The sequence below is a fragment of the Schistocerca gregaria genome, chromosome 10 (assembly GCF_023897955.1).
Source record: "Schistocerca gregaria isolate iqSchGreg1 chromosome 10, iqSchGreg1.2, whole genome shotgun sequence".
Taxonomy (NCBI): Eukaryota; Metazoa; Arthropoda; class Insecta; order Orthoptera; family Acrididae; genus Schistocerca; species Schistocerca gregaria.
In genome coordinates this window covers 49876064-49891918 of record NC_064929.1, presented here as the reverse complement: position 1 = coordinate 49891918, position 15855 = coordinate 49876064, and positions in this window count along the sequence as shown.

The window sequence follows — 15855 nt, the reverse complement described above, 5'->3', positions numbered from 1 at the left end:
CATCAACACTCTGATAGTCCACAGATTACAGAATGCCTGAAGATGTGCATCGGAAACTACTACTGGTCTTCCAGGGAACTCAAAGCGTAGACGGTTTGAGACATTACTCCCATGGAGGAAAGTGCCCATGGTGGCTGTTGTATTCAATCCCGATGCAATTTCCGTGTTTCATCAACACTCTGATAGTCCACATTTTACAGAATGCCACCAGATGTGCATCGGAAACTACTTCTGGTCTTCCAGGGAACGATCAAAGCGTAGACTGTTCAAGACACTACTCCCATGGAGGAAAGAGCGCATGGTGACTCTTGTATTCAATCCCGATGCAATTTCTGTGTTTCATCAACATTCTGACAGCTCACAGATTACAGAATGCCTCCAGATGTGCATCGGAAACTACTACTGGACTTCCAGGGAACGATTAAAGCGTAAACTGTTTGAGACAGTACTCCCATGGAGGAAAGTGCGCGTGGTGAATGTTGTATTTCATCCCAATGAAATTTCTGTGTTTCATCAACACTCTGATAGTCCACAGATTACAGAATGCCTCCAGATGTGCATCGGAAACTACTACTGGTCTTCCAGGGAAATCAAAGCCTAGACTGTTTGAGACATTACTCCCATGGAGGGAAGTGCGCATGGTGACTGTTGTATTCAATCCCGATGCAATTTCTGTGTTTCATCAACACTCTGATAGTCCACAGATTACGGAATGCCACCAGATGTGCATCGGAAACTACTTCTGGTCTTCCAGGGAACTATCAAAGCGTAGACTGTTTGAGACACTACTCCCAAGGAGGAAAGTGCGCATGGTGACTGTTGTATTCAATCCCGTTGCAATTTCTGTATTTCATCAACATTCTGATAGTCCACAGATTACAGAATACCTCCTGTTGTGCATCGGAAACTACTACTGGTCTTCCAGGGAACGATCAATACGTAGACCCTTAGAGACATTACTTCCATGGAGGAAAGTGCGCATGGTGACTGTTTTATTCAATCCCGATGCAATTCCTGTGTTTCATCAACACTCTGACAGTCCACAGATTACAGAATGCCTCCAGATGTGCATCGGAAATTACTACTGGTCTTCCAGGGAACTCAACGCGTAGACTGTTTGAGACATTACTCCCTTGGTGGAATGTGCGCAAGGTGACTGTTGTATTCAATCCCGATGCAATTTCTGTGTTTCATCAACATTCTGATAGTCCACAGATTACTGAATGTCACCAGATGTGCATCGGAAACTACTTCTGGTCTTCCAGGGAACGATCAAAACGTAGAATGTTTAAGACACTACTCCAATGGAGGAAAGTGCACATGGTGACTGTTGTATTCAATCCCGATGCAATTTCCGTGTTTCATCAACACTCTGACAGCACACAGATTACAGAATGCCTCCAGATGTGCATCGGAAACTACTACTGGCCTTCCAGGGAACTCAAAGCGTAAACTGTTTGAGACATTACTCCCATGGATTAAAGTGCGCATGGTGACTGTTGTATTCAATCCCGATGCAATTTCTGTGTTTCATCAACACTCTGATAGTCCACAGATTACAGAATGCCACCAGAAGTGCATCGGAAACTACTACTGCTCTTCCATGGAACGATCAAAACGTAGACAGTTAGAGACACTACTCCCATGGAGGAAAGTGCGCATTGTGACTGTTGTATTCAATCCCGATGCATTTTCTGTATTTCATCAACATTCTGATAGTCCACAGATTACAGAATGTCACCACATGTGCATCGGAAACTACTTCTGGTCTTCCAGGGAACGATCAAAACGTAGAATGTGTAAGACACTACTCCCATGGAGGAAAGTGCACATGGTGACTGTTGTATTCAATCCCGATGCAATTTCCGTGTTTCATCAACACTCTGAAAGCCCACAGATTACAGAATGCCTCCAGATGTGCATCGGAAACTACTACTGGCCTTCCAGGGAACTCAAAGCGTAAACTGTTTGAGACATTACTCCCATGGATTAAAGTGCGCATGGTGACTGTTATATTCAATCCCGACGCAATTTCTGTGTTTCATCAACACTCTGATAGTCCACAGATTACAGAATGCCACCAGAAGTGCATCGGAAACTACTTCTGGCCTTCCAGGGATCTATCAAAGCGTAGACTGTTTCAGACACTACTCCCATGGAGGAAAGTGCGCATGGTGACTGTTGTATTCAATCCCGTTGCAATTTCTGTGTTTCATCAACACTCTGATAGTCCACAGACTACAGAATGTCTCCAGATGTGCATCGGAAACTACTACTGGTCTTCCAGGGAACGATCAATACGTAGACTCTTAGAGACATTACTTCCATGGAGGAAAGTGCGCATGGTGACTGTTTGATTCAAACCCGATGCAATTTCTGTGTTTCGTCAACACTCTGATAGTCCACAGATTACAGAATGCTACCAGATGTGCATCGGAAACTAGTACTGCTATTCCAGGGAACGATCAAAGCGTAGACTGTTTCAGACACTACTCCCATGGAGGAAAGTGCACATGGTGACTGTTGTATTCAATCCCGATGCAATTTCCGTGTTTCATCAACACTCTGACAGCCCACAGATTACAGAATGCATCCAGATGTGCATCGGAAACTACTACTGGCCTTCCAGGGAACTCAAAGCGTAGACAGTTTGAGACATTACTCCCATGGATTAAAGTGCGCATGGTGACTGTTGTATTCAATCCCGATGCAATTTCTGTGTTTCATCAACACTCTGATAGTCCACAGATTACAGAATGCCACCAGAAGTGCATCGGAAACTACTTCTGGTCTTCCAGGGAACTATCAAAGCGTAGATTTTTTCAGACACTACTCCCATGAAGGAAAGGCGCATGGTGGCTGTTGTATTCAATCCCGTTGCAATTTCTGTGTTTCATCAACACTCTGATAGTCCACAGACTACAGAATGTCTCCAGATGTGCATCGGAAACTACTACTGGTCTTCCATGGAACGATCAAAACGTAGACAGTAAGAGACATTACTCCCATGGAGGAAAGTGCGCATGGTGTCTGTTGTATTCAATCCCGATGCAATTTCTGTGTTTCATCAACATTTTGAAGGTCCACAGATTACAGAATGCACCCAGATGTGCATCGGAATCTACTACTGGTCTTCAAGGGAACGATCAAAACGTAGTCTGTTTGAGACATTACTCCCGTGGAGCAAAGTGCGCATGGTGACTGTTGTATTCAATCCCGATGCAATTTCTGTGTCTCATCAACACTCTGACTGTCCACAGATTACAGAATGACTCCAGATGGGCTTCGGTAACTACTACTGGTCTTCCAGGGAACGATCATAGCGTGGACTGTTTGAGACATTACTCACATGGAGGAAGGTGCGCATGGTGACTGTTGTATTCGATCCCGATGCAATTTCTGTGTTTCGTCAACACTCTGATAGTCCACAGATTACAGAATACCTCCTGATGTGCATCGGAAACTACTACTGGTCTTCCAGGGAACGATCAATACGTAGACCCTTAGAGACATTACTTCCATGGAGGAAAGTGCGCATGGTGACTGTTTTATTCAATCCCGATGCAATTCCTGTGTTTCATCAACACTCTGACAGTCCACAGATTACAGAATGCCTCCAGATGTGCATCGGAAATTACTACTGGTCTTCCAGGGAACTCAACGCGTAGACTGTTTGAGACATTACTCCCATGGTGGAATGTGCGCAAGGTGACTGTTGTATTAAATCCCGATGCTATTTCTGTGTTTCATCAACATTCTGATAGTCGACAGGTTACAGAATGTCACCAGATGTGCATCGGAAACTACTTCTGGTCTTCCAGGGAACGATCAAAACGTAGAATGTTTAAGACACTACTCCCATGGAGGAAAGTGCACATGGTGACTGTTGTATTCAATCCCGATGCAATTTCCGTGTTTCATCAACACTCTGACAGTCCACAGATTACAGAATGCCACCAGAAGTGCATCGGAAACTACTACTGCTCTTCCATGGAACGATCAAAACGTAGACAGTTAGAGACATTACTCCCATGGAGGAAAGTGCGCATGGTGTCTGTTGTATTCAATCCCGATGAAAATTCTGTGTTTCGTCAACACTCTGATAGTCCACAGATTACAGAATGCTACCAGATGTGCATCGGAAACTACTACTGCTCTTCCAAGGAACGATCAAAGCGTAGACTGTTTCAGACACTACTCCCATGGAGGAAAGTGCGCATTGTGACTGTTGTATTCAATCCCGATGCATTTTCTGTGTTTCATCAACATTCTGATAGTCCACAGATTACAGAATGTCACCAGATGTGCATCGGAAACTACTTCTGGCCTTCCAGGGAACGAACAAAACGTAGAATGTTTAAGACACTACTCCCATGGAGGAAAGTGCACATGGTGACTGTTGTATTCAATCCCGATGCAATTTCCGTGTTTCATCAACACTCTGACAGCTCACAGATTACAGAATGCCTCCAGATGTGCATCGGATACTACTACTGGCCTTAGAGGGAACTCAAAGCGTAAACTGTTTGAGACATTACTCCCATGGATTAAAGTGCGCATGGTGACTGTTGTATTCAATCCCGATGTAATTTCTGTGTTTCTTCAACACTCTGATAGTCCACAGATTACAGAATGCCACCAGAAGTGCATCGGAAACTACTTCTGGCCTTCCAGGGAACTATCAAAGCGTAGACTGTTTCAGACACTACTCCCATGGAGGAAAGTGCGCATGGTGACTGTTGTATTCAATCCCGTTGCAATTTCTGTGTTTCATCAACACTCTGATAGTCCACAGACTACAGAATGTCTCCAGATGTGCATCGGAAACTACTACTGGTCTTCCAGGAACGATCAATACGTAGACTCTTAGAGACATTACTCCCATGGAGGAAAGTGCACATGGTGACTGTTGTATTCAATCCCGATGCAATTTCCGTGTTTCATCAACACTCTGACAGACCACAGATTACAGAATGCCACCAGAAGTGCATCGGAAACTACTACTGCTCTTCCATGGAACGATCAAAACGTAGACAGTTAGAGACATTACTCCCATGGAGGAAAGTGCGCATGGTGTCTGTTGTATTCAATCCCGATGAAAATTCTGTGTTTCGTCAACACTCTGATAGTCCACAGATTACAGAATGCTACCAGATGTGCATCGGAAACTACTACTGCTCTTCCAAGGAACGATCAAAGCGTAGACTGTTTCAGACACTACTCCCATGGAGGAAAGTGCGCATTGTGACTGTTGTATTCAATCCCGATGCAATTTCTGTGTCTCATCAACACTCTGACTGTCCACAGATTACAGAATGACTCCAGATGGGCTTTGGTAACTACTACTGGTCTTATAGGGAACGATCATAGCGTAGACTGTTTCAGACACTACTCCCATGGAGGAAAGTGCGCATTGTGACTGTTGTATTCAATCCCGATGCATTTTCTGTGTTTCATCAACACTCTGATAGTCCACAGATTACAGAATGCCTGAAGATGTGCATCGGAAACTACTACTGGTCTTCCAGGGAACTCAAAGCGTAGACGGTTTGAGACATTACTCCCATGGAGGAAAGTGCCCATGGTGGCTGTTGTATTCAATCCCGATGCAATTTCCGTGTTTCATCAACACTCTGATAGTCCACATTTTACAGAATGCACCCAGATGTGCATCGGAAACTACTACTGGTCTTCAAGGGAACGATCAAAACGTAGACTGTTTGAGACATTACTCCCGTGGAGCAAAGTGCGCATGGTGACTGTTGTATTCAATCCCGATGCAATTTCTGTGTCTCATCAACACTCTGACTGTCCACAGATTACAGAATGACTCCAGATGGGCTTTGGTAACTACTACTGGTCTTATAGGGAACGATCATAGCGTAGACTGTTTGAGACATTACTTACATGGAGGAAGGTGAGCATGGTGACTGTTGTATTCAATCCCGATGCAATTTCTGTGTTTCATCAACACTCTGATAGTCCGCAGATTACAGAATGCCTCCAGACGTGCATCGGAAACTACTACAGGTCTTCCAGGGAACGATCAATGCGTGGACTGATGAGACATTACTTCTGTGGAGGAAAGTGAGCATAGTGACTGTTGTATTCAATCCCGATGTAATTTCTGTGTTTCATCAACACTCTGACAGCTCACAGATTACAGAATGCCTCCAGATGTGCATCGGATACTACTACTGGCCTTAGAGGGAACTCAAAGCGTAAACTGTTTGAGACATTACTCCCATGGATTAAAGTGCGCATGGTGACTGTTGTATTCAATCCCGATGTAATTTCTGTGTTTCTTCAACACTCTGATAGTCCACAGATTACAGAATGCCACCAGAAGTGCATCGGAAACTACTTCTGGCCTTCCAGGGAACTATCAAAGCGTAGACTGTTTCAGACACTACTCCCATGGAGGAAAGTGCGCATGGTGACTGTTGTATTCAATCCCGTTGCAATTTCTGTGTTTCATCAACACTCTGATAGTCCACAGACTACAGAATGTCTCCAGATGTGCATCGGAAACTACTACTGGTCTTCCAGGAACGATCAATACGTAGACTCTTAGAGACATTACTCCCATGGAGGAAAGTGCACATGGTGACTGTTGTATTCAATCCCGATGCAATTTCCGTGTTTCATCAACACTCTGACAGACCACAGATTACAGAATGCCACCAGAAGTGCATCGGAAACTACTACTGCTCTTCCATGGAACGATCAAAACGTAGACAGTTAGAGACATTACTCCCATGGAGGAAAGTGCGCATGGTGTCTGTTGTATTCAATCCCGATGAAAATTCTGTGTTTCGTCAACACTCTGATAGTCCACAGATTACAGAATGCTACCAGATGTGCATCGGAAACTACTACTGCTCTTCCAAGGAACGATCAAAGCGTAGACTGTTTCAGACACTACTCCCATGGAGGAAAGTGCGCATTGTGACTGTTGTATTCAATCCCGATGCAATTTCTGTGTCTCATCAACACTCTGACTGTCCACAGATTACAGAATGACTCCAGATGGGCTTTGGTAACTACTACTGGTCTTATAGGGAACGATCATAGCGTAGACTGTTTCAGACACTACTCCCATGGAGGAAAGTGCGCATTGTGACTGTTGTATTCAATCCCGATGCATTTTCTGTGTTTCATCAACACTCTGATAGTCCACAGATTACAGAATGCCTGAAGATGTGCATCGGAAACTACTACTGGTCTTCCAGGGAACTCAAAGCGTAGACGGTTTGAGACATTACTCCCATGGAGGAAAGTGCCCATGGTGGCTGTTGTATTCAATCCCGATGCAATTTCCGTGTTTCATCAACACTCTGATAGTCCACATTTTACAGAATGCACCCAGATGTGCATCGGAAACTACTACTGGTCTTCAAGGGAACGATCAAAACGTAGACTGTTTGAGACATTACTCCCGTGGAGCAAAGTGCGCATGGTGACTGTTGTATTCAATCCCGATGCAATTTCTGTGTCTCATCAACACTCTGACTGTCCACAGATTACAGAATGACTCCAGATGGGCTTTGGTAACTACTACTGGTCTTATAGGGAACGATCATAGCGTAGACTGTTTGAGACATTACTTACATGGAGGAAGGTGAGCATGGTGACTGTTGTATTCAATCCCGATGCAATTTCTGTGTTTCATCAACACTCTGATAGTCCGCAGATTACAGAATGCCTCCAGACGTGCATCGGAAACTACTACAGGTCTTCCAGGGAACGATCAATGCGTGGACTGATGAGACATTACTTCTGTGGAGGAAAGTGAGCATAGTGACTGTTGTATTCAATCCCGATGTAATTTCTGTGTTTCATCAACACTCTGACAGCGCACAGATTACAGGATGCCTCCAGATGTGCATCGGAAACTACTACTGGTCTTCCAGGGAACTCAAAGCGTGAACTGTTTGAGACATTACTCCCATGGAGGAAAGTGCGCATGGTGACTGTTGTATTCAATCCCGATGCAATTTCTGTGTTTCATGAACACTCTGATAGTCCACAGATTACAGAATGCTACCAGATGTGCATCGGAAACTACTACTGCTCTTCCAGGGAACGATCAAAGCGTAGACTGTTTCAGACACTACTCCCATGGAGGAAAGTGCGCATTGTGACTGTTGTATTCAATCCCGATGCATTTTCTGTGTTTCATCAACACTCTGATAGTCCACAGATTACAGAATGCCTGAAGATGTGCATCGGAAACTACTACTGGTCTTCCAGGGAACTCAAAGCGTAGACGGTTTGAGACATTACTCCCATGGAGGAAAGTGCCCATGGTGGCTGTTGTATTCAATCCCGATGCAATTTCCGTGTTTCATCAACACTCTGATAGTCCACATTTTACAGAATGCCACCAGATGTGCATCGGAAACTACTTCTGGTCTTCCAGGGAACGATCAAAGCGTAGACTGTTCAAAACACTACTCCCATGGAGGAAAGAGCGCATGGTGACTCTTGTATTCAATCCCGATGCAATTTCTGTGTTTCATCAACATTCTGACAGCTCACAGATTACAGAATGCCTCCAGATGTGCATCGGAAACTACTACTGGACTTCCAGGGAACGATTAAAGCGTAAACTGTTTGAGACAGTACTCCCATGGAGGAAAGTGCGCGTGGTGAATGTTGTATTTCATCCCAATGAAATTTCTGTGTTTCATCAACACTCTGATAGTCCACAGATTACAGAATGCCTCCAGATGTGCATCGGAAACTACTACTGGTCTTCCAGGGAAATCAAAGCCTAGACTGTTTGAGACATTACTCCCATGGAGGGAAGTGCGCATGGTGACTGTTGTATTCAATCCCGATGCAATTTCTGTGTTTCATCAACACTCTGATAGTCCACAGATTACGGAATGCCACCAGATGTGCATCGGAAACTACTTCTGGTCTTCCAGGGAACTATCAAAGCGTAGACTGTTTGAGACACTACTCCCAAGGAGGAAAGTGCGCATGGTGACTGTTGTATTCAATCCCGTTGCAATTTCTGTATTTCATCAACATTCTGATAGTCCACAGATTACAGAATACCTCCTGTTGTGCATCGGAAACTACTACTGGTCTTCCAGGGAACGATCAATACGTAGACCCTTAGAGACATTACTTCCATGGAGGAAAGTGCGCATGGTGACTGTTTTATTCAATCCCGATGCAATTCCTGTGTTTCATCAACACTCTGACAGTCCACAGATTACAGAATGCCTCCAGATGTGCATCGGAAATTACTACTGGTCTTCCAGGGAACTCAACGCGTAGACTGTTTGAGACATTACTCCCTTGGTGGAATGTGCGCAAGGTGACTGTTGTATTCAATCCCGATGCAATTTCTGTGTTTCATCAACATTCTGATAGTCCACAGATTACAGAATGCCACCAGAAGTGCATCGGAAACTACTACTGGTCTTCCAGGGAACGATCAATACGTAGACCCTTAGAGACATTACTTCCATGGAGGAAAGTGCACATGGTGACTGTTGTATTCAATCCCGATGCAATTTCCGTGTTTCATCAACACTCTGACAGCACACAGATTACAGAATGCCTCCAGATGTGCATCGGAAACTACTACTGGCCTTCCAGGGAACTCAAAGCGTAAACTGTTTGAGACATTACTCCCATGGATTAAAGTGCGCATGGTGACTGTTGTATTCAATCCCGATGCAATTTCTGTGTTTCATCAACACTCTGATAGTCCACAGATTACAGAATGCCACCAGAAGTGCATCGGAAACTACTACTGCTCTTCCATGGAACGATCAAAACGTAGACAGTTAGAGACACTACTCCCATGGAGGAAAGTGCGCATTGTGACTGTTGTATTCAATCCCGATGCATTTTCTGTATTTCATCAACATTCTGATAGTCCACAGATTACAGAATGTCACCACATGTGCATCGGAAACTACTTCTGGTCTTCCAGGGAACGATCAAAACGTAGAATGTGTAAGACACTACTCCCATGGAGGAAAGTGCACATGGTGACTGTTGTATTCAATCCCGATGCAATTTCCGTGTTTCATCAACACTCTGAAAGCCCACAGATTACAGAATGCCTCCAGATGTGCATCGGAAACTACTACTGGCCTTCCAGGGAACTCAAAGCGTAAACTGTTTGAGACATTACTCCCATGGATTAAAGTGCGCATGGTGACTGTTATATTCAATCCCGACGCAATTTCTGTGTTTCATCAACACTCTGATAGTCCACAGATTACAGAATGCCACCAGAAGTGCATCGGAAACTACTTCTGGCCTTCCAGGGATCTATCAAAGCGTAGACTGTTTCAGACACTACTCCCATGGAGGAAAGTGCGCATGGTGACTGTTGTATTCAATCCCGTTGCAATTTCTGTGTTTCATCAACACTCTGATAGTCCACAGACTACAGAATGTCTCCAGATGTGCATCGGAAACTACTACTGGTCTTCCAGGGAACGATCAATACGTAGACTCTTAGAGACATTACTTCCATGGAGGAAAGTGCGCATGGTGACTGTTTGATTCAAACCCGATGCAATTTCTGTGTTTCGTCAACACTCTGATAGTCCACAGATTACAGAATGCTACCAGATGTGCATCGGAAACTAGTACTGCTATTCCAGGGAACGATCAAAGCGTAGACTGTTTCAGACACTACTCCCATGGAGGAAAGTGCACATGGTGACTGTTGTATTCAATCCCGATGCAATTTCCGTGTTTCATCAACACTCTGACAGCCCACAGATTACAGAATGCATCCAGATGTGCATCGGAAACTACTACTGGCCTTCCAGGGAACTCAAAGCGTAGACAGTTTGAGACATTACTCCCATGGATTAAAGTGCGCATGGTGACTGTTGTATTCAATCCCGATGCAATTTCTGTGTTTCATCAACACTCTGATAGTCCACAGATTACAGAATGCCACCAGAAGTGCATCGGAAACTACTTCTGGTCTTCCAGGGAACTATCAAAGCGTAGATTTTTTCAGACACTACTCCCATGAAGGAAAGGCGCATGGTGGCTGTTGTATTCAATCCCGTTGCAATTTCTGTGTTTCATCAACACTCTGATAGTCCACAGACTACAGAATGTCTCCAGATGTGCATCGGAAACTACTACTGGTCTTCCATGGAACGATCAAAACGTAGACAGTAAGAGACATTACTCCCATGGAGGAAAGTGCGCATGGTGTCTGTTGTATTCAATCCCGATGCAATTTCTGTGTTTCATCAACATTTTGAAGGTCCACAGATTACAGAATGCACCCAGATGTGCATCGGAATCTACTACTGGTCTTCAAGGGAACGATCAAAACGTAGTCTGTTTGAGACATTACTCCCGTGGAGCAAAGTGCGCATGGTGACTGTTGTATTCAATCCCGATGCAATTTCTGTGTCTCATCAACACTCTGACTGTCCACAGATTACAGAATGACTCCAGATGGGCTTCGGTAACTACTACTGGTCTTCCAGGGAACGATCATAGCGTGGACTGTTTGAGACATTACTCACATGGAGGAAGGTGCGCATGGTGACTGTTGTATTCGATCCCGATGCAATTTCTGTGTTTCGTCAACACTCTGATAGTCCACAGATTACAGAATACCTCCTGATGTGCATCGGAAACTACTACTGGTCTTCCAGGGAACGATCAATACGTAGACCCTTAGAGACATTACTTCCATGGAGGAAAGTGCGCATGGTGACTGTTTTATTCAATCCCGATGCAATTCCTGTGTTTCATCAACACTCTGACAGTCCACAGATTACAGAATGCCTCCAGATGTGCATCGGAAATTACTACTGGTCTTCCAGGGAACTCAACGCGTAGACTGTTTGAGACATTACTCCCATGGTGGAATGTGCGCAAGGTGACTGTTGTATTAAATCCCGATGCTATTTCTGTGTTTCATCAACATTCTGATAGTCGACAGGTTACAGAATGTCACCAGATGTGCATCGGAAACTACTTCTGGTCTTCCAGGGAACGATCAAAACGTAGAATGTTTAAGACACTACTCCCATGGAGGAAAGTGCACATGGTGACTGTTGTATTCAATCCCGATGCAATTTCCGTGTTTCATCAACACTCTGACAGTCCACAGATTACAGAATGCCACCAGAAGTGCATCGGAAACTACTACTGCTCTTCCATGGAACGATCAAAACGTAGACAGTTAGAGACATTACTCCCATGGAGGAAAGTGCGCATGGTGTCTGTTGTATTCAATCCCGATGAAAATTCTGTGTTTCGTCAACACTCTGATAGTCCACAGATTACAGAATGCTACCAGATGTGCATCGGAAACTACTACTGCTCTTCCAAGGAACGATCAAAGCGTAGACTGTTTCAGACACTACTCCCATGGAGGAAAGTGCGCATTGTGACTGTTGTATTCAATCCCGATGCATTTTCTGTGTTTCATCAACATTCTGATAGTCCACAGATTACAGAATGTCACCAGATGTGCATCGGAAACTACTTCTGGCCTTCCAGGGAACGATCAAAACGTAGAATGTTTAAGACACTACTCCCATGGAGGAAAGTGCACATGGTGACTGTTGTATTCAATCCCGATGCAATTTCCGTGTTTCATCAACACTCTGACAGCTCACAGATTACAGAATGCCTCCAGATGTGCATCGGATACTACTACTGGCCTTAGAGGGAACTCAAAGCGTAAACTGTTTGAGACATTACTCCCATGGATTAAAGTGCGCATGGTGACTGTTGTATTCAATCCCGATGTAATTTCTGTGTTTCTTCAACACTCTGATAGTCCACAGATTACAGAATGCCACCAGAAGTGCATCGGAAACTACTTCTGGCCTTCCAGGGAACTATCAAAGCGTAGACTGTTTCAGACACTACTCCCATGGAGGAAAGTGCGCATGGTGACTGTTGTATTCAATCCCGTTGCAATTTCTGTGTTTCATCAACACTCTGATAGTCCACAGACTACAGAATGTCTCCAGATGTGCATCGGAAACTACTACTGGTCTTCCAGGAACGATCAATACGTAGACTCTTAGAGACATTACTCCCATGGAGGAAAGTGCACATGGTGACTGTTGTATTCAATCCCGATGCAATTTCCGTGTTTCATCAACACTCTGACAGTCCACAGATTACAGAATGCCACCAGAAGTGCATCGGAAACTACTACTGCTCTTCCATGGAACGATCAAAACGTAGACAGTTAGAGACATTACTCCCATGGAGGAAACTGCGCATGGTGTCTGTTGTATTCAATCCCGATGAAAATTCTGTGTTTCGTCAACACTCTGATAGTCCACAGATTACAGAATGCTACCAGATGTGCATCGGAAACTACTACTGCTCTTCCAAGGAACGATCAAAGCGTAGACTGTTTCAGACACTACTCCCATGGAGGAAAGTGCGCATTGTGACTGTTGTATTCAATCCCGATGCATTTTCTGTGTTTCATCAACATTCTGATAGTCCACAGATTACAGAATGTCACCAGATGTGCATCGGAAACTACTTCTGGCCTTCCAGGGAACGATCAAAACGTAGAATGTTTAAGACACTACTCCCATGGAGGAATGTGCACATGGTGACTGTTGTATTCAATCCCGATGCAATTTCCGTGTTTCATCAACACTCTGACAGCTCACAGATTACAGAATGCCTCCAGATGTGCATCGGATACTACTACTGGCCTTAGAGGGAACTCAAAGCGTAAACTGTTTCAGACATTACTCCCATGGATTAAAGTGCGCATGGTGACTGTTGTATTCAATCCCGATGCAATTTCTGTGTTTCTTCAACACTCTGATAGTCCACAGATTACAGAATGCCACCAGAAGTGCATCGGAAACTACTTCTGGCCTTCCAGGGAACTATCAAAGCGTAGACTGTTTCAGACACTACTCCCATGGAGGAAAGTGCGCATGGTGACTGTTGTATTCAATCCCGTTGCAATTTCTGTGTTTCATCAACACTCTGATAGTCCACAGACTACAGAATGTCTCCAGATGTGCATCGGAAACTACTACTGGTCTTCCAGGGAACGATCAATACGTAGACTCTTAGAGACATTACTTCCATGGAGGAAAGTGCGCATGGTGACTGTTTGATTCAAACCCGATGCAATTTCTGTGTTTCGTCAACATTCTGATAGTCCACAGATTATAGAATGCCTCCAGATGTGCATTGGAAACTACTACTGGTCTTCCAGGGAACTCAAAGCGTAGACTGTTTGAGACGTTACTCCCATGGAGTAAAGTGCACATGGTGACTGTTGTATTCAATCCCGATGCAATTTCTTTGTTTCATCAGCACTCTGATAGTCCGCAGATTACAGAATGCCACCAGACGTGCATCGGAAACTACTACTGCTCTTCCAAGGAACGATCAAAACGTAGACAGTTAGAGACATTACTCACATGGAGGAAAGTGCGCATGGTGTCTGTTGTATTCAATCCCGATGCAAATTCTGTGTTTCGTCAACACTCTGATAGTCCACAGATTACAGAATGCTATCAGATGTGCATCGGAAACTACTACTGCTCTTCCAGGGAACGATCAAAGCGTAGACTGTTTCAGACACTACTCCCATGGAGGAAAGTGCGCATTGTGACTGTTGTATTCAATCCCGATGCATTTTCTGTGTTTCATCAACATTCTGATAGTCCACAGATTACAGAATGTCACCAGATGTGCATCGGAAACTACTTCTGGTCTTCCAGGGAACGATCAAAACGTAGAATGTTTAAGACACTACTCCCATGTAGGGAAGTGCACATGGTGACTGTTGTATTCAATCCCGATGCAATTTCCGTGTTTTATCAACACTCTGACAGCCCACAGATTACAGAATGCCTCCAGATGTGCATCGGAAAATACTACTGGCCTTCCAGGGAACTCAAAGCGTAGACAGTTTGAGACATTACTCCCATGGATTAAAGTGCGCATGGTGACTGTTGTATTCAATCCCGATGCAATTTCTGTGTTTCATCAACACTCTGATAGTCCACAGATTACAGAATGCCACCAGAAGTGCATCGGAAACTACTTCTGGTCTTCCAGGGAACTATCAAAGCGTAGACTGTTTCAGACACTACTCCCATGGAAGGAAAGTGCGCATGGTGACTGTTGTATTCAATCCCGTTGCAATTTCTGTGTTTCATCAACACTCTGATAGTCCACAGACTACAGAATGTCTCCAGATGTGCATCGGAAACTACTAATGGTCTTCCAGGGAACGATCAATACGTAGACTCTTAGAGACATTACTTCCATGGAGGAAAGTGCGCATGGTGACTGTTTGATTCAAACCCGATGCAATTTCTGTGTTTCGTCAACATTCTGATAGTCCACAGATTACAGAATGCCTCCAGATGTGCATTGGAAACTACTACTGGTCTTCCAGGGAACTCAAAGCGTAGACTGTTTGAGACGTTACTCCCATGGAGTAAAGTGCGCATGGTGACTGTTGTATTCAATCCCGATGCAATTTCTTTGTTTCATCAGCACTCTGATAGTCCGCAGATTACAGAATGCCACCAGACGTGCATCGGAAACTACTACTGCTCTTCCATGGAACGATCAAAACGTAGACAGTTAGAGACATTACTCCCATGGAGGAAAGTGCGCATGGTGTCTGTTGTATTCAATCCCGATGCAAATTCTGTGTTTCGTCAACACTCCGATAGTCCACAGATTACAGAATGCCACCAGTTGTGCATCGGAAACTATTAGTGGTCTTCCAGGGAACGATCAAAGCGTAGATTGTTTGAGACATTACTCCCATGGAGGAAAGTGCGCGTGGTGAATGTTGTATTTCATCCCGATGAAATACCTGTGTTTCATCAA